A 19,271-nucleotide genomic window follows, 5' to 3' on the forward strand; every position below is an offset into this window, starting at 1 on the left:
TGTCCGACTCTTTGTGACCCCATGGACTGCAGCACGCCAGGCTTCCCTGTCCATCACCAGCTCCTGGAGCTTGTTCAAACTCATGTCCATCAAACCATCTCATCCTCTGTTGTCCCCTTCTCCTCCTGCCTTCAATCTTTCCCAGCATCAGGGTCTTTTCCAATTACTCAGCTCTTCACATCAGGTGGCCAATGTGTTGGAGCTTCAGCATCAGTCCTTCCAATGAATATTCAGGACTGATTTCCTTTAGGATGGACTGGTTTGATCTCCTTGCAGTCCAACGGACTTTCAAGAGTCTTCTCCAACACCACAGTTCAAAAGCATCAATTCTTCAGGGCTCAGCTTTCTTTATAGTCCAACTCTCACATCCATACATGACTACTGGAAAAACTAAAGCTTTGACTAGATGGACCTTTGATGGCAAGTAATGCCGCTGCTTTTTAATGTGCTGTCTAGGTTGGTCATAACTTTTCTTCCAAGGAGCAAGCGTCTTTCAATTTCATGGCTGCAGTCACCACCTGCAGTGAATTTGGAGCCCAAGAAAATAAAAGTCAGCCACTGTTTCCACTGTTGCCCCATCTATTTGCCATGAAGTGATGGGACCAGATGCCATGATCCCAGTTTTCTGAGTGTTGAGGTTTAAGCCAACTTTTTCACTCTCCTCTTTCATTTTTATCGACACTCTTTAGTTCTTCACTTTCTGCCATAAGGGTGGTGTCATCTGCATAAGCAAGGAGTAACCTCACCCGATAAATTTTGGGCACAGAGAGAAGACACCACATCCTGCCCCCACAACAATGTGAATGCATCCAGTCAGTCGACATGATTTTGTCTTCAGTGTAGACTGTAGTGAACCATGTCTTGCTGCAGGCACACACTTCTACCCTCTTAAACTCAGAGATGGTGTTTCCTGTCTCTATCTCTTCCCTAGAGCCACAAATTATAATGTATCCAGGTACCAGAGCTGGGACCACAGGGAAGGACAGTCAGTAGAGATTCTGGTAGAGATGCAAATGCAGAGAAGCTTCTTGTGTGTTATAGCAACCGTTGAGCAACATATGACATCCTGAAAGGAGGTAGATACAGGAGCCAGCTTGAACTAGTGAGAGAAGGCACGCCTTTACAGCCATCATTTCTCACTGAATGTAGCACCATTCTGCTTTGTGAAGCATCTCTTTACACACAAAGCCACGCTTAGTTATCAACACAAAAACTGACACTGACTGTACTGTTTTGGTTTATTTTAATCACCATATGCTTTAGGAGGTAGCCTTATTTTGTATGAAAATAAGAAGAGCTATTATTGTCATTATGATTATGTCTCATAGTAACAATTTGTTGAGTAATTACTATGTGCTCGACACTTGGATTTGCACGGCATCCTCTGAACCCTGTGAGGTAGGTACTGGTATTTTGTTGCTTTGCAGATGAGGACACTTAGCCACAGGAAGGTGAACCAGTGCATGCCCACGTGCATCCAGTTAGCAAGGGTGGACCAGTGCATGCCCACGTGCATGCAGTTAGCAAGGGTGGACCAGTGCATGCCCATGTGCATGCAGTTAGCAAGGGTGGAGTCCAGGTAGTTGATCCACAGAGTCCTTAACCGTAACCAACAAGTGACCCTCCCACTTAGTGTCAAAGGGAGCAGTGTGCCTGAACTTTGGAGTAAACTGGGACTGGGTTTGAGACCTATCTTGGTTTCTTCACCTGTAAATTCATGATGGCACTGACCTCACAGGGTTTTGGTGAGATTGAGTGCGAGTTAAATAGGACACACAGCAGAGTGTCTAGCACACAGCAAGTTCTCTACAAACCACGTCACTTGGCCACTGGTCCTCAGGGACCTGGGAGGGAAGATAACAGCCACGTCATCATTGTATGGGACTGCTGAGGGGATTAGGAAGGCGCAGTGTGTGAAGGGCTTAGCACACAGCCTGGGGTTTTCCCAGACTCTCTGTAAAAGTGATGGCTACTCTTGTTAATCTAAGAACAAATGATGGCTTGAATTTATAACACCCTTTGCGAATCAGAGTAACAACTGGGGAAAAGTCATTCATCTCTCTTCTACATTTTCATTTCTGAAACAGGAATGAGCACCGTTATTGATAACATGAGTGTATCCGAGATGGAGTCGCGGTAATGCTAATGGGCTGGCACATTTCTAATTCTGTCTGATACTGTTTCAAAGAAGCCATTTGTGCTATAATGGGGAAATTTAGTGCAAGACCTTTGAAGGAAAGTCTGATGTGTAATACTTAGTTTAAGTCAACTTCTGACAACAATATGTTCTAGAGAAATGCAGATGTTCTCAAATCACATAATATTTCTCTCTCAAAAAAAAAAAAAAAACAAACCCAAAACCGTGTGATATTTATCTGATAGAGAATCTGGTATGATGAGGGGTGTAAAGTTTCTTTTTTTCTCTGTTTGAAAAAAAAATTCTGCCTAAGTTTATGCAAAGCATCCAGCATAGGGGGCAGTGAGATTCATGGGTTCTGAAAATGAGGACCATGTAACGAAGTTCCCTGAGGGTTCACATGATGGGGAAGCCCAGTTGAGAAGTGCTGTGGGGGTGCTGTATGGGGCAGGCTGACAGTCCCACTGGACCTGAAAGAGGAGAAAAAGACGCTCACTGACTTTACTGGGCTTGCTCTCAAGCGCTAGGCCTTCTGCCCTCTGAAGTCACGTTCCTACCAGTGAAAAATAGAGAATGGTGCCATCTTTCAAATGAGGCAGTAAGGCAAGCACTTTACTCTAGAGATTTTCATAAATTTGAATCAGCTCTTTCTTGTAAAGGCCTGTCCCCTGATGAGACCGAGGTCTTGCAAATCCTGCATTTCCTCAAATTATCCTCTGGCAATGCTCTGAAAGGAAGCTATATTGAATTATTGCAGTGACTGCACTTTGGGGAAGGTGGCAAGGGACAGGAGAGGTGAGGGCTTGATGAGACTGGTCTGGAAGCCAGGAGGCTTGGGTCCGCACTGCCACCAGCCACGTGACCTTGGGGAAGATTTGACTCTCATTGTCACCTAGAATAAAATGAGGGATTTGGACGAAGGTTTCCTGCATCTATTACACTGTGTCAGCGCCATCTTTGCCCTTCCTTTCTTAAGACTGATACTTGATTTGCCCTTTTTTTTTTTTTTGGTTTATAATAAAGAAAGGCTGCTTCTTTATTTGTCTTGCAAATTGCCCTACTTCATTTTTAATGATCACCTAAAATAGGTCCTTACCCTGGAGTCCCCAGACAGACCCTGAAATTAGCTGCTAAAGCCTGAATATAGGTGAATATTGAGGGGTCAGGGGAATTTTTACGATTTTCATTTATTCACTCAGTGGATATTGAACACCTATTCTCTGCCAGATACTGAGCTCAGCATCGGAAATAAAATGGGCATCTGAGTAAAGACAGTACATGACCTCTCAGCGCCTCCGTTTTATTGTATTTTTTAAAACTCTTTCTTTATTTTCATTTATTTACTTGTTGGCTGCACTGGGTCTTCATTGCTTCGCAGTGTTTCTCTGGCTGTGGGAAGCGGGCGGCTGCCCTTCGTTGTAGGTGCGCCATGTGCTGGCTTCTCTTGTTGCAGAGCACCGGCTCCAGGAACGCGGGCTTCAGTAGCTGCAGCTCATGGGCTTCGTTGCTCCACATCTTGTGGCATCTTCCCAAATCAGGGATTGTCCCCTGCATTGGCAGGTGGGTTCTTATCCACTGCACCAACAGGGAAGTCCCCAAAACCTCCATTTTAATCAGGAAGATGCTAGAAGCAAGTAAATGGGCAATCACAGGGCAGCAGTTGAGAGGTGTGGTGGGGTCAGGTGGAACAAGCAAGGTGCTTTTGGAGCTTGAGAGAGGGAGCTCCTCACTCAGCCTCCGTCAGAAGCTCAAGAGAGTTCATGACCTTAAACAAAGGATAGGAACCTCTGAACAAAAAGAAAGGGAATCTGACTGCATGGTGCTGGTGTAGGCCATGCCTGGAGAAATGGTGGCAGGTGGAAAAACACACTTAGAATGTTCAGCCATCACTAATGCATTCAGCACTGCAAAGTCTGGTTTAAAGTTCTGAAATGACATTGATCATTATCATCACAATCATTGCTACTGTACATAGAGCTCTTATTGTGGACTTATTGTCTTGGTGAGCATTTAACATCAGCAGTCTCCTGTAGTCTTTGTAAAATATCTGCAAGGAAGTGCTACAGTCCTCTTTTACACATGAGACCACCAGGGCACATGAGCATTAAGTTATCTGTTTAAGGTCTTTCAGACCCCAAATCCAGGATTGAAACCCAAATCTGGGCGAAGCTTTACTACAGTGTAGATTTTTAGATCATAGTGAAGGGATACCTCGGACAAGGCAATGGCACCCCACTCCAGTACTCTTGCCTGGAAAATCCCATGGATGGAGGAGCTTGGTAGGCTACAGTCCATGGGGTCGCTAAGAGTCGGACACGACTGAGCGACTTCACTTTCACTTTTCCCTTTCATGCACTGGAGAAGGAAATGGCAACCCACTCCAGTACTCTTGCCTGGAGAATCCCAGGGGCGGCGGAGCCTGGTGGGCTGCCGTCTATGGAGTCGCACAGAGTCGGACACGACTGAAGCGACTTAGCAGCAGCAGCAGCAGAAGGGATATCTAGAACCCTCACCTTCCAAACAGGTTGGAAAGTCATGTTTTCTTGACTTCTTTTGCCAGATATGGCGAGGCTTTAGATTTAAAAACAAGAATCAAATGTCAGTACCATCTGTCTCTCCCCACAGTGGAAGGGACTCTCTCCTAGGCATCATTGAGAAGCCCTGAGTTACCAGTTCAAAGTGAGATGGTTTAACACACCTATGTTTGGCCCTGAATCCGTACTGGAGTTCAAAGAAGAAGCTAAGCTCTAAGGGATTTATTAACAATTTAACATTTCCAAAGCATGTGGGGTTGTTAATTCCATTTGCCACAGAAATACTGTCATAATGATTAAGACTTAGTCACTGTAGGAATGTAGAAATGTGAAATCCATCTTGTGGCTGCCCAGCTCCTACTGTCTTATTCTAAGCTCCTGTAAGATCCTCCTTGTCTGGCTCAATGCCCTTCTCCTTCTCTTCCAGTTGACCTTGACACTTGCAATCCTGAGTGTCCATGTGATCTCTTCCTGATCCAAAATATGCAAAGCCCCTGGTGGCTCAGACGGTAAAGTGTCTGCCTGTAATGCAGGAAACCAGGGTTCGATCCCTGGGTCGGGAAGATCCTCTGGAGAAGGCATTGGCAACCCACTCCAGTACTCTTACCTGGAAAATCCCATGAATGGAGGACCCTGTTAGGCTACAGTCCATGGGGTCACAAAGAGTCAGACACGACTGAGTGACTTCACTTCATTTACTTCATCCAAAGCCCCACTCCCAGGCAGCTCCTGTTGATAACACCCGCCGCCCCCTGCCCACCAAACACCTGACTGCATGGAAATGTCCTTGCTCTGGAAGTGTGTGGTCAGTTCACTGAGCAAGCTTTCACAAGGGCAGGGCGTGTACCAGGCTCTGGTGCTAGGGGAAAGAGCCAGGCCGGCTCTCAAGAAGCCATAGTCAGCAGACTACAGCCTTAGTAAATGAAGAGCTCCTTCGACTGCACGTGACCGAAACCAACTCAAACTGCTAAAAGGGCAAGAGAAAGAATGGGTTAGCTCATGTAGCAGAAAAGTCTAATAGAAGAGTTGATGGACACATGGCTGGATCTAGGGGCACAGAATGTCACCTGGGCTTTGTGTCTCTGCATTTGTCAGGGGGCCTCTCCCCAAGGAAGGTGTTATGAATGCCAGCAGCTTGAGGCTTATATGCTCAGTCATGTCCGACACTCTGCGACCTCATGGACTGTAGCCTGCCAGGCTCCTTTGTCCATTGGATGTTCCAGGCAGGAATACTGGAGCGGGTTGCCAGTTACTCCTTCAAGGGATCTTCTGACCCAGGGATTGAACTCATCTCACTAACTTACAGTGGAAAGACTGCTTTTCTCAGATGTGCTCAGAGAACTCTGGCCTAACTTGAGTCACAGGACCATTGCTGAACCAAGAACCATTGCCAGAAGTATGGGGTGCCCTGTGAAACGAGATATGGATCCTGAGTGTACCCTGCAGCCAGGCAGAAATGGAATCATCCCCATGTAAAGCACAAGGCTTCCCTTGTGCTCAGATGGTAAAGAATCTGCCTGCAATACAAGAGACGTGGTTCAGTCCCTGGGTTGGGAAGATCCCCTGGAGGAAGGCATGGCAACCCACTCCATTATTCTTGCCTGGAGAATTCCATAGACAGAGGAGCCTGGCGGGCTACAGTCCACGGGTCACAAAGAGTGGGACATGACTGAGCAACTAAACAAAGAAATAGAACAGGAACAAAAGAGAGGATCCTGAGAAAGAAGGTGGCAGAGGGAAAGCTGGGCACACAGAGGGTTGGGCAAAAAGCATTAAAGGAGCTCCAGAAAAGCAGTGGGAAAGAAAGCTCAGAAATGCTTCACAGAGGGGGTGGCATTTGAACAGAATCCTGAAGGGCAAATAAAAAGTCAACAATACTACAGGAAGGTGACCTGGGGTCTAGTCCTGCTGTGTTAATGCTCCAATAGGAACAGCCTGGGAAAATAATATTCAGTTATTCAAAAAGAATGTACTTAGCATCTACCAGCTGTGTACCCGGGGCCATGGCAGTGCCAGGACAGTCGGGACCAACAAGACTGGCACTGCTCTGTCTCTCGTGGATCTTAAAATCTATGGGGGGCGGGGATGGAGAAACATGAAACCAGTAATTGCACCAATAGTAGGATAATCATTTTTCCAGAAGTGCTGAGAAGGAAAAATCACTGTGGCAGGGTCCACTGGTGCCTGTGTTACAGTTTTCCCAGTCATAAAATGGGAAAGAACATGGCGTGTTCCCTCTCCCACAACCAACCAATAATACAGTAACACACTGAGAAACACTGGCTTAATTCATTTACTCACACTCAAGGGCATGGACTCACACAAGAGCAGCAGAAAACACCTTGAAACATCGAGTAAAAAACAGGGAAACATGTGTTCCTATACTTGGACGGCTGCCTCTTTGAAAGCTACCATTTTCACACAACCCAAATGGTTAATCTGTCCTCACCCTCTTAGCGGTTCAGATTCAGTGCTTTCTTTGTTATTACACCCTGCATCCTTAAACCACTGTATTTCCGTCTGGTATAAACACTATCATCTGCCTTTTTTCATTTCCTCTCATCAAGCATTTGGGGTTCAGCACACATTCTTTGATAGGGAGGCAATGCAAATCTGGAGATGCTGCTTTTAAACTACTGACTCAGTTATTCAGTAATTTAAATTGATTATACTGTTTCATAATCCCTCTGGGCACGAAAAGTTTCCACTGTAGAATCTGCCTTTGTCGGTACTTCAGGGGTGAGGAGCTGACTTGCCCACTTAAACAGCGCTGTGAATAGGGCCGGGGAGCAGCGAGGAGCCCACGGCTATGGACCACGCCTCTGATGAAGCGGCATTTCACAGGGGAGTCTTTGTGATTGAGGGGAGAGGTGTGCTGTGTGTGCGAGGATTCTCTTCTACACTGTGGCTACACTTATTTATTAAATGAAAGCCAGATGCTTATAGTTAACATTTTTAATGGGTTCCTTCTCCCAGGTAGCTCATAAAATCCCAATAATAAATCAAAGAGCCCTTCTTAACAGACTTTCAAGGGATGCTCTGATGTTGCTGATGTATTAATGAATTAGGGGCACTCGAAGCTAGATTCATCATTTTTTCTCAAGTCTGCCCTCTCTGTCCTCCATATACATGCCCCCCACTCCCCAAACTCAAAAAAAAAAAGATTGGAAAAGGAAGTTGGGGATAAATGTCTCAGTGTCACTACTAGCCATGTGTCTTCCAGAAGATGAAGTGAGTTACCAAGAGAAAAATTTCAAAGTGATTTAAAAGATACCATTTAAACTCTATTAGAATTTTGGGGGAATAAAAGGCAATGAGTTAAGTGAGAATAAGATGTAAACCTTCCTGCAATATTTGATTGCTAATGAACAGAAAGTATTCATCTTAGCAACCTAGAAGAGAAAAATGCATAGTGCTTTTCATTAAATCAACTAAATGATTAAATGAGTTAGTCAGTAGAAACCATTTCAATTTTCTGAATGTGAAATGTGCAGCTTATAACAAATAAATTCAAAGCACCTTTCTAAGCAAGTTTTGAGCATAAAAAATGTGGGTTATAAAGATGTTCAGTATTTTCTTCTTTATAGACAGTCAATATTTTAATGCAGTGACATTAATTGTGCAGAATGAAATGCCCCTACCATCGGGGCTTAAAAAATTTTGGCATCTAGTGTGACGTCCCTAATGGATCTTCACACTATTACAAAATGATTGATTGTTGTTGTAGTCATTTTACCAGCTTTCAGAGCTGTTATATTTTTAATTAAATTGGCTGTGAATTTTGTAAGTGGCAAAGGTTGATAAACTAGCACTCGGCACAGTATTACTATTCTTCTTAGCGTGGCTGTCATAGTTGGTACATTTATGTGCATAATCTTCTTAACATTCCGTAAGCCTCTGGTCTCAGGCACTGATTGGCAAGATCACTTGCTGTTTGGAGATGGGAGAAAAAAACATGAAAATTAACTCAGCAGAGAACATGGTTCTGGGACATCGCTTGGTGGATGGAGAAGAGACCGGGTCTTGTAACCCCACTGGAAATGGGTTTACCATCCTCCCTCTGACCCCTCGTCAATACAAGAAAAGACGTGTGGGTAGTGATCAATGTGCCAATTCTTCCACCAATAGGTTTCGAGAGGCTCCCCTGAGTTAGACTATGGGCTAGGTGCTTGGGGACACAAAAGTGGGTCTAGTGGGAGACCCAAGCACTGATCCATCTGAACAAATAGGAGCCAGTTCAGGAAACTGTTATCATGGAAAGGGTCAATCCATGATGAAGGAGACTCGGTGGTGTTAGTCAAGGGGTCAGGCAAGGCATCCTGCAGCTGAGGCATGAAGGTGGCAAAGCAGCCAGCCTCAGGAGGAGGGGAAGGAAGGGTGGTCCCAGTGGGTGGGCAGTGTGAGCCTGGGTTCCGAGGTGGCAGGGAGCCCTGTGGAGACCTGAAAGAAGGTCAGGGGCCTGGAGCCCAGGGAAGGAGTGAGGTGACTAGGGAAGTAATTTCAGCCCTGGATACACTGTCTGTGTGCCCAGGAAGCCCTTGGGATTGACTGACATCATCGGGAGAGCTGGATGAATCCCAACCTCTCTGGCCAACCTTGCTGACACCTTCAAGCTCTGAACCTCAGTTTCCACATGTGCCCAATGGGGCTGACAGTAGGGCCTCCGTCTCTGGGTCATAAGGGTTATGTTATCCTTCGTGTAAAGCGCTCTGTGTGATCCCTGGCATAAGGAAGTGCCCAATCTATAGTAACTATCATTACCTTGTTGTTGTTTGGTCACTAAGTCGTGTCTGACTCTTTTTCAACCCCACAGACTGCGGCCCAGTCGGCTCTTCTGTCCATGGAATTCTCCAGGAAAGAATACTGGAGTGGGGAGCCATTTCCTTCTCCAGGGGATCTTCCTGACCCAGGGATCAAACCTCTGTCTCCTGCATTGGCAGGTGGATTCTTTTCTGCCGAGCCACCAGGGAAGCTCATTATTACCTTAGCAGAATTGAACTACTTAGTCACTCAGTTTATTTTTTGATTTTTCTAATTTCCATTTGTAGAAAAAGGAAATGAGGTTTCCCTTTTCATGAAAAAATCAGATAGATGTCCTTGAAATATGCTGAGAAATCTTTTTCTTCTACTGCTTGTTTATATTTTGTGCATGAGAAATTACTTAGGCTACCGGCTCTTCATGAATAAGTGACTTCTCCCTGGTTCATATATCCTGCTAGTTATGGGTACAGGGCAACCAGAAAATAATGTTTAAGATCCACAGATAATGAAGGTTTAAGCACAACTCAAGAAAGGAGAGGGGTTGGCTTTAGTTGAACAAATGCTCATTATGAAAAGAATTCAAGCTTTGGAGCCAGATAGACCTGGAGTAAATCCTGACTGGAACACAAGTTACCAAGTGAAAACTTGAGCAAATCAGTTATCTCTTCTGTTTTCTCAACGCTAGAATGGAGACATTTCTATGTATCATGTAGTATGTCATGAGAATCACCTAAAACAGGGCACAGTGCCTGACTCATAAAAGTAAGTACCCCATAATGTTGGCTCTGGTGATTATGCTGCTCACCCAGCTGAAGAATCCCACTGAATTCACCATCATGTGTGTGGAGCGGGGGGAGGGAAGATAGGAAGTGGAGACCAAATCCCACCGAGTTATACAGCCTCTGTTTCTAAGATGGGCACAGTGGGTGTCATTTTCAGCCCTGCAAAAGTGACCTCCACCCCCTCCCACAAAGCATTAGTGTTTAGTGCTGTGATTATTTCAGTGAGGCATTCGGGGCAGCATCTGTGGGAAGAGCTTGGCATATCGAGGGACCCTCACAAGACCGATGACTACACGGGGAGGTTGTATTCGTTAGGAAAATCTGTGTGTGGAGTAAACACTACCGTTACTTTCAGTGGCATCATTGCCGTAGTTTCCGACGAGAGGCAGCGCAGAATTGCAGAGGAGGGACAAGAACATCTCAGTTTTCCTGCGTCGAGGTTATAGATGAGCCGCAGAGCTACCATTTGTATTTGCGGGCGGTCTCAATCATTCTGCATGCATGCTCACCCTGGCAACATTTCAAAGCATTATTCCATATTACCGTGGTATTTTATTACGCATCACAAGCCTGACACGGTTCTCTCCTTGGCAGGAAAGTGCTCCAGGCTAAGTTTCAGATTTTGTCAGTAGGAAAAAAGGAATTGTTACAATTCAGAACTGGCTGGGGAAACATACCTTCGAGTGTTACAAATCTGTAAAGGTTAAAGCTCCAGGTAGAAAGCAAGACGAGAAAGAAGCAGGCTTATGTCTGGCTGGTTTCCTTGTGTTCTTTGCAGTGTTCCCTGTTTGGGCACAAGACACAATCGGGCCAAGGTACAGGAGTGTTTCAGTGGCCCAGAGAGGTCGAGTTCTGATGCTCTAAGTAGAAAGAGAAGCGGAAGCAGCACCCATGTAGTTCCCATCAACCCCTCTGTTTCCATTCTCCTGGGAAATGGGTTAACATCTTCACTGACACCGATTCTATGGTCACCTCATTTTGCCTTTCTCTTGGTGTGGTCCAGACCTGGCTAAAAGAGGTTGCACATTTCTCTCCATTTCATTCATCCAACCAAGATATATCTTTCTGGCATCTTGTTTCTGCCACGATCTTACCAGGCACTGTGGAAACCACAATAACATTACAGTCATGAACACACAAATCGCAGGTCAGTGATGGGGATGTCCAGGGTGGTGTCCAGCACATGGGTGGAGGACTTACTCAGATTTCGATGGAGTGATGTCTACATCAAACTCCTAAGAATGCACGAGCAATTGCCAGAAATAGCCCTGTCCCTCTGCTCTCGCCCACTCCACCTTCTTAGAGAATCAGAGTGACAGGAAAGACAGAGACGTGGAAGGTGTCATTCCACTCAGCTGCATCCGACTCTTTGTGACCCCATGAACCGCAGCACACCAGGCCTCCCTGTTCATCATCAACTCCCGGAGCTTGCTCAAACTCATGTCCATTGAGTCGGTGATGCCATCCAACCATCTCATCCCCTGTCATCCCCTTCTCCTCCTGCCTTCAATCTTTCCCAACATCAGGGTCTTTCCCAATGAGTCAGCTCTTCGCATCAGAGGGCTGAAGTATTGGAGCTTGAGCTTCAGCATCAGTTCTTCCAATATTCAAGATTGATTTCCTTAACAATTGACTGGCTTGACATCCTTGCTGTCCAAGGGTCTCTCAAGAGTTTTCTCCAACACCACAGTTCAAGAGCATCATTCTTCAGCACTCAGCCTTCTTTATGGTCCAACTCTCACATCCGTACATGACTACTGGAAAAACCATAGTTTTGACTATTCGCGCCTTTGTCAGCAAAGTGATATCTCTAACTTTTAAATACGCTGTTTATCACAGATTTTCTTCCAAGGGGCAAGTGTCTTTTAATGTCATGGCTGCAGTCACCACCTGAAGTGATTTTGGGGCCCAAGAAAATAAAGTCTCTCACTGTTTCCATTGTTTCCCCATCTATTTATCATGAAGTGATGGGATTGAATGCCATGGTCTTAGTTTTCTGAATGTTGTAGGGTTTTGTTTTGTTTTGTTTTTTTTACATCTTTATTGAATTTGTTGCTTTCCTTTTTTTTTTTTCTTTTTTTTTATGTTTTGGTTTTTTTGGCCACAAATCATGTGGGATCTTAACTCCCTGACCAGAGATTGAGCCAAAACCCTCTGCAATGGAAGGCAGAGTCTTAGCTACTGGACCACCAGGGAAGTCCCAGTTTTAAGCCAGCTTTTTTACTCTCCTTTTTCACCTTCATCAAGAGTCTTTTTAGTTCCTGTTCACTTTCTGCCATTAAGGTGGTGTCATCTGCATGTCTAAGGTTGTTGATATTTCTCTGGGCAATCTTGATTCCAGCTTCTGCCTCATCCAGCCTGGCATTTCCCATGATGTACTCTGCATATAAGTTAATAAGCAGGGTGACAATATACAGCCTTGATGTACTCCTTTCCCAATTTTGAACTATTCTGTAGGTCAAGTGGGCCTTAGGAAGCATCACTATGAACAAAGCTAGTGGAGGTGATAGAATTCCAGTTGAGCTATTTCAAATCCTAAAAGATAATGCTGTGAAAGTTCTGCACTCAATATGCCAGCAAATTTGGAAAACTCAGCAGTGGCCACAGGACTGGAAAAGGTCAGTTTTCATCCCAATCCCAAAGAAAGGCAATGCCAAAGAATGTTCAAACTACCCCACAATTGCACTCATCTCACATGCTAGTAAAGTAATGCTCAAAATTCTCCAAGCCAGGCTTCAACAATATGTGAACCATGAAATTCCAGATGTTCAAGCTGGTTTCAGAAAAGGCAGAGGAACCAGAGTTCAAATTGCCAACATCCGATGGATCATCAAAAAATCAAGAGAGTTCCAGAAAAATATCTATTTCTGCTTTATTGACTACGCCAAAACCTTTGACTCTGTGTATCACAATAAACTGTGGAAAATTCTGAAAGAGATGGGAATAGCAGACCACCTGGCCTGTCTCTTGAGAAATCTGTATGCAGGTAAGGAAGCAACAGTTTAGAACTAGACACGGAAAAACAGACTGGTTCCAAATAGGAAAAGGAGTACGTCAAGGCTGTAAATTGTCACCCTGCTTATTTAACTTCTATGCAGAGTCCAAGGGACTCTCAAGGCTATGATTTTTCCAGTAGTCATGTATGGATGTGAGAGTTGGACTATAAAGAAAGCTGAGTGCCGAAGAATTGATGCTTTTGAACTGTGGTGTTGGAAGACTCTTGAGAGTCCCTTGGACTGCAAGGAGATCCAATCAATCCATCCTAAAGGAAATCAGTCCTGAGTGTTCATTGGAGGGACTGATGTTGAAGCTGAAACTCCAATACTTCGGCCACCTGATGCAAAGAGATGACTCATTTGAAAAGACCCTGATGCCGGGAAAGATTGAAGCTGGGAGAAGAAGGGGATGACAGAGGATGAGATGGTTGGATGGCATCACTGACTCAATGGACATGAGTCTGGGTGAACTCTGGGAGTTGGTGATGGACAGGGTGGCCTGGCGTGCTGCAGTTCATGGGGTCGCAAAGAGTCAGACATGACTGAGCGACTGAACTGAATTGTAGTTCCATGTCTAATTCTAACTGTTGCTTCTTGGCCTGCATACAGATTTCTCAGGAGGCAGGTCAGGTGGTCTGGTATTCCCATCTCTTTAAGATTTTTTTCACAGTTTGTTGTGATCCACACAGTCAAAGGCTTTAGCATAATCAATGAATGAGAAGTAGATTTTTTTTAGTTTCCGTTGCTTTTTCTATGATCCAATGGATGTTGGCAATTTGATCTCTGGCTCCTCTGCCTCTTTAAAATCCATCTTGGACATCTGAAGGTTCTCAGTTCATGTACTGTTAAAGTCTGAATTGAAGGATTTTGAGCACTACCTTGCTAGCATGTGAAATAAGTACAGTTAGATGGTCATTTAAACATTCTTTGGTATTGCCTTTCTTTGGGATTCTAGTCCTGTGGCCACTTTTGAGTTTTCCAACTTGGCATGTTGAGTGCAACACTTTAACAGCAACATCTTTTAGGATATAAAATAGCTCAACTGGAATTCCATCACCTCCACTAGCTTTGCTTGTAGTAATGCTCCCTAAGGTCCACTTAACTTCACACTCCAGGATGTCTGGCTCTAGGTGAGTGATCACACCTCTGTGGTTTTCTGGGGCATTATGACCTTTTTTGTATAGTTCTTCTGTGTATTCTTGCCACCTCTTCTTGGTATCTTCTGCTTCTGTTAGGTCCATACCGTTTCTGTCCTTTATTGTGCCCATCTTTGTGTGAAATATTCCCTTGGTATCTCTAATTTTCTTGAAGAGATTTCTCATCTTTCCCATTCTGTTGTTTTCCTCTATTCTTTGCACTGATCCCTTTCTTATGTCTCCTTGGTATTCTTTGGAACTCTGCATTCAAATGGGTATATCTTTCCTTTTCTCCTTTGCCTTTCACTTCTCTTCTTTTTTCAGCTATTTGTAAGGTCTCGTCAGACAACCATTTTGCCTTTTTGCATTTCTTTTTCTTGGGGATGGTTTTGATGACCACTTCCTGTATGATTTACGAACCTCCATCCATAGTTCTCCAGGCACTCTGTCTATCAGATCTGATCCCTTGAATCTATGTGTCACTTCCTCTGTATAATCATAAGGGATTTGATTTCAGTCATACCTGAATGGCTCAGTGGTTTCCCCACTTTCTTCAATTTAAGTCTGAATTTGGCAATAAGGAGTTCATGATCAGAGCCACAGGCAGCTCCTGGTCTTGTTTTTGCTGACTGTATAGAGCTTCTCCATCTTTGGCTGCAAAGAATATAATCAATCTGATTTTGGTATTGTGATGTCCATGTGTAGAGTTGTCTCTTGTGTTGTTGGAAGAGGGTGTTTGCTATGACCAGTGCATTCTCTTGGCAAAACTCTGTTAGTCTTTGTCCTGCCTCATTTTGTACGCCAAGGCCAAACTTGGCCTGTTATTCCAGGTATCTCTTGACTTCCTACTTTTGCATTCCAGTCCCCCATGATGAAAAGGATATCTTTTTGTGGTGTTAGTTCTGGAAGGTCTTGTAGTTCTTCATAGAACCTTTCAACTTCAGCTTCTTCAGCATTAGTGGTTGGGGCATAGACTTGGATTTTTGTGATATTGAATGGTTTGTGCCTTGGAAATTAACCAAGATCATTCAGTCATTTTGGGGATTGCACCCAAGTACTGCATTTCAGACTCTTTTGTTGACTATGAAGGCTACTCTATTTCTTCTGAGGGATTCTTGCCCACAGTAGTAGAGATAATGGTCATCTGAGTTAAATTCACCCATTCCAGTCCATTTTAGTTCACTGATTCCTAAAATGTCAATGTTCTCTCTTGCCATCTCCTGTTTGACCACTTCCAATTTACCTCGATTCATGGACCGAATATTCCAGGTTCCTATGCAGTATTGTTCTTTACAGCATCGATGTGGAAGAGCCTGATGCAAATCCAAGTAACTCCTTATTTTGCCAAAATCAATCATTTAGCACAGTTTCTGCAACAGTTAGGAACCGCTTCTACTACTATTTATGTTTCTTCAAATCAACTTCCTTCACCTGCCTTTTCAATTGATTGAAAAAGGAAAGATTGGGTCATTCTTGTAACAGAAAAGCAATGTAACATGCCATAAGTAGAAGGCGACTACAAAAGGAAATACAATTAACCATAAAATAGTGTTATTAAATTTTCCCAGATCCTGTGGTTTGATCTGAAGAGTGTGCTTTTTTTTTTTCTAGTACAAAATGGGAGACCATCAAGCATTAGAGCCACGTGAATGACAGAGAAACAGCAAACTCAACATGCTCTGAATGATTTTGCTAGATGCCACATACATGTATTAGAAAAGTGGGACAGACGAACCTATTTGCAGGGCAGGAATAGAGATGCCGAAGTAGAGAACGGACATGTGGAAACAGGAGGGGACGGGTGTCCAGGATTAGGGTCACACCAGGGCTGGGTGGCCCATCAAAGTGGCAGCAGCTCTGAGTAAGCCCCCACACTCGCTCTCAGATTCCTCGGGCTCTGCTGTGGCAACTCTCATGAGGATGGAGGAGGCCTCAGGGTGACTCTTTACCGGCAGTTCAGCTGCATCCACAGGGGTAGCTCGCTCAGCCCAGGACTCCAGCAGGTGTGCTGAAATTTCAGGAATTTCTTGGCTAGTTTGCAGGCCTTCCCAAGAAACAAGCATCTCTGTTTTCAGAGGATGGTAGCAGTGATTACTTTTTCCCAAGGTTAAAAAAAAAAAATGCCAGGAAGATAAATACTTTGTAAATCACTGCATGTCTCCTGCCTACAAGCTTTGAGTTTATTTGTGAGACATTTATCTCTTTGTATACTCACCCCCCTAAAAAAATTATCATGCAATTAATAAACCTAATAGCCTGAGGTATGCCAATCAGGAAGAAAAAGAATGCAGGAAGCTGAATCTGACACATTATGGCATTGAACTCTCTGCAGAAAGCTAGGAACCTTTCCTCCAAAATGAGCATCCTCCTGTCCCCAGAGATTCTGGGGGTGGGAGGGGGCACTGTGCTCCCACAGGACTGGGAAGTCAGAGAAGTGGCAGGTACAGACACCCTTTTCTTTATTTTTTCAATTTTCTATTGAAGTATAGTTGATTTACCATGTTCCATTAGTTGCTGGTATACAAAGCAAAGTGATTCAGTTATAAATTTATACATTTTTTTTCATAGTATTTTCCATTATGGTTTATTTTAGGATATTTAATATAGTTCCCTGTAGGAAACTATCCAGTGGGACCTTGTTATATACAGTGGTTTCTTTGCTTTTCAGGTCGGGGCTTTGGCCTTCGTTGCTTTGCGCGGGCTTTCTCTAGTTGCGGTGAGTGGGGGCTACTCTCTAGTTCTGGTGCAAGAGCTTCTCATTGTGGTGGCTTCTCTTGTTGCAGAGCACAGGCTCGAGGCTTGTGGGCTTCAGTAGTTGCAGCACATGGGCTTAGCTGCCCCACGGTATGTGGAATCTTAGTTCCTGGGCCAGGGATCGAACCCATGTCCCTTGAACTGCAAGGGGGATGCTTAACCAGCGGACCATTAGAGAAGTCCCTATGTATAATGTTTTTATACAGTAGTAGTTTGTATCTGATAATCTCAAACTCATGATTTATCCTTCCCCGACTCCTTTTGGTAACCATACCTTTCTTTTCTATGTCTGTGAGCAAACATCCAATTGTGGTTCTTGAGTGAGCTGGACATTGGATACAATCTGTGTGTGGATAGGAATGAGTCACCGTTCATGCAGACTGGGAGTGGAAACACAGGCGGTGCTGTCTCCATGGTGGACATGCAGCACCTACCAGCTAATGGTGTGTGTGCTAAGTCACTTCAGTTGTGTCTGACTCTTTGTGACCCCATGGACTGTAACCACCAGGCTCCTCTGTCCATGGGATTCTCCAGGCAAGAATACTGGAGTGGGTTGCCATTTCCTTCTCCATACTCGGTAACTACGTAATCACAAATATATGAGGCGGGGGGAAACAACAACTCTGATTAAATTTATACACATACTGAGAAACTTTTACATACTTCCTGAAGAATCAGGCAGATCTAGTAGACAAAATAAGTCAGGATAGATGAGAAGGAAACACCTTGGGAGTTCCACTCTCCACTTTAAATCCGAAGAGCCTGCTTCTCGCTCCACCACCCTCCTCCACATCTCCTGAGTGTGGCTGAGAAATTTTGAAAACTAGGTATTAGAGAAATGCAGGTCTAAAGTATATCCGCGTGCAGCAAAGACACCCTACTTAGTTTGGGCATCAAGGTCCAAGTCCAGTGATGGGTTTAACATTCCCACAGTAACTTTGGGAGTTAATGACAGCTTCCAAAGGCATCACGTCCAGTGGGCCCATCTTCTTTCTAGGGCCAAGAGTACTTGCCTCCCTGAGAGAACCCTCCTTTGGGACCACGTGAGGGTAAAGAAACGCCCTGGGTTCAATGTCCAGCAGATGTACCCAGGCTGACTTCAGTGATGGATGTTACACAATGAAAATACCACTCAAATTCATTAGCAGAGATAAACTCGTAACTTTTGCCATCCCTGAGCCTACCAGGAGTCTTTCCTTTGTGAACTCTTAGGCCAGGGATTATCTTTTCTTTGAATTATAGTGAAATCTGTCTTAAGTGATCACTCAGGGACCATCCAAACTCAGTAACTTGGTAGAGGTTGAACTTTAGCTAAAGGTCAAACAGAATTCTTCTGGAAACCTTAGGGGTTGCTTAAAGGTGAAATAAAATGCCGAAATGAAAATTGACTTAATCCCTGGCTTATGAACCAAGTAGCACCGCTAAGCAGGCCAAGGGACACAGTCAGCTAGCAAATGCATTTCGACTTCCCTTTGCAAAGTGCCTCATCCATTTGGCAAGTGCAATGGCCTTTCAGGCTTGTTAGTCACATGGCCAGCAATGCTTTCATTTTCCAAGGATGTCTGGACATTTGAAGACCTTTGGCTGCATGTTTGGGACCCATTTCACTAGTGATCTTACATATCATTCCAGGTCAGGCCCTATTCATGGAACGCAGCCCACTAGTGCCTTTAAGATTCTAAGGGTCTTTACCTGGTAAGAGGAAAGCTGGCTTAAGTAACATCAGCACATGCGCTCAGTGCAGGAAGGACCCATATTCTAGTCTGTTATGTAAAGAACTATCTTTGAGTTCTGTTTATGCTGCTGCTGCTAAGTCACTTTAGTCAAATCCAATTCTTTGTGACCCCATGGACTATAGTCCTCCAGACTCCTCTGTCCATGGGATTCTCTAGGCAAGAATACTGGAGTGGATTGCCATTTCCTCCTTCAGGGGATCTTCCTGACCCAGGGATCAAACATATGTCTCCTGGGGCTCCTACATTGCAGGCAGTTTCTTTATTGCTGAGCCACATCTTTGAGTTCTAATTATATATACTCATAAATATATACTCTATTTAAATATATTATATATTAGGTATCATAGAAGTCTAGCGTGTACAATATAATGCATGTATAATCTATTTTCTAACCTTCTGTGTAGCACTTAGAGCAGAATTTATGGCCATCCTGAG

General features: G+C 44.3%; 1 protein-coding gene and 1 pseudogene across 42 annotated transcripts in view; one reads left to right on the top strand and one right to left on the bottom strand.

Annotated features, from left to right (window-relative positions):
• The window catches only part of FHIT (fragile histidine triad diadenosine triphosphatase), a 1,651,033-nt gene that overhangs the window by 1,569,664 nt on the left and 62,098 nt on the right, over positions 1 to 19,271 (top strand). The gene's annotated exons all lie outside the window — the stretch shown is intronic.
• LOC145520827 (protein CFDP2 pseudogene) lies at positions 14,860 to 15,704 on the bottom strand (annotated as a pseudogene).

Source organism: Giraffa tippelskirchi, chromosome 9, assembly GCF_054371585.1.
Source record: "Giraffa tippelskirchi isolate mGirTip1 chromosome 9, T2T-mGirTip1v1.2.pri, whole genome shotgun sequence".
NCBI lineage: Eukaryota > Metazoa > Chordata > Mammalia > Artiodactyla > Giraffidae > Giraffa > Giraffa tippelskirchi.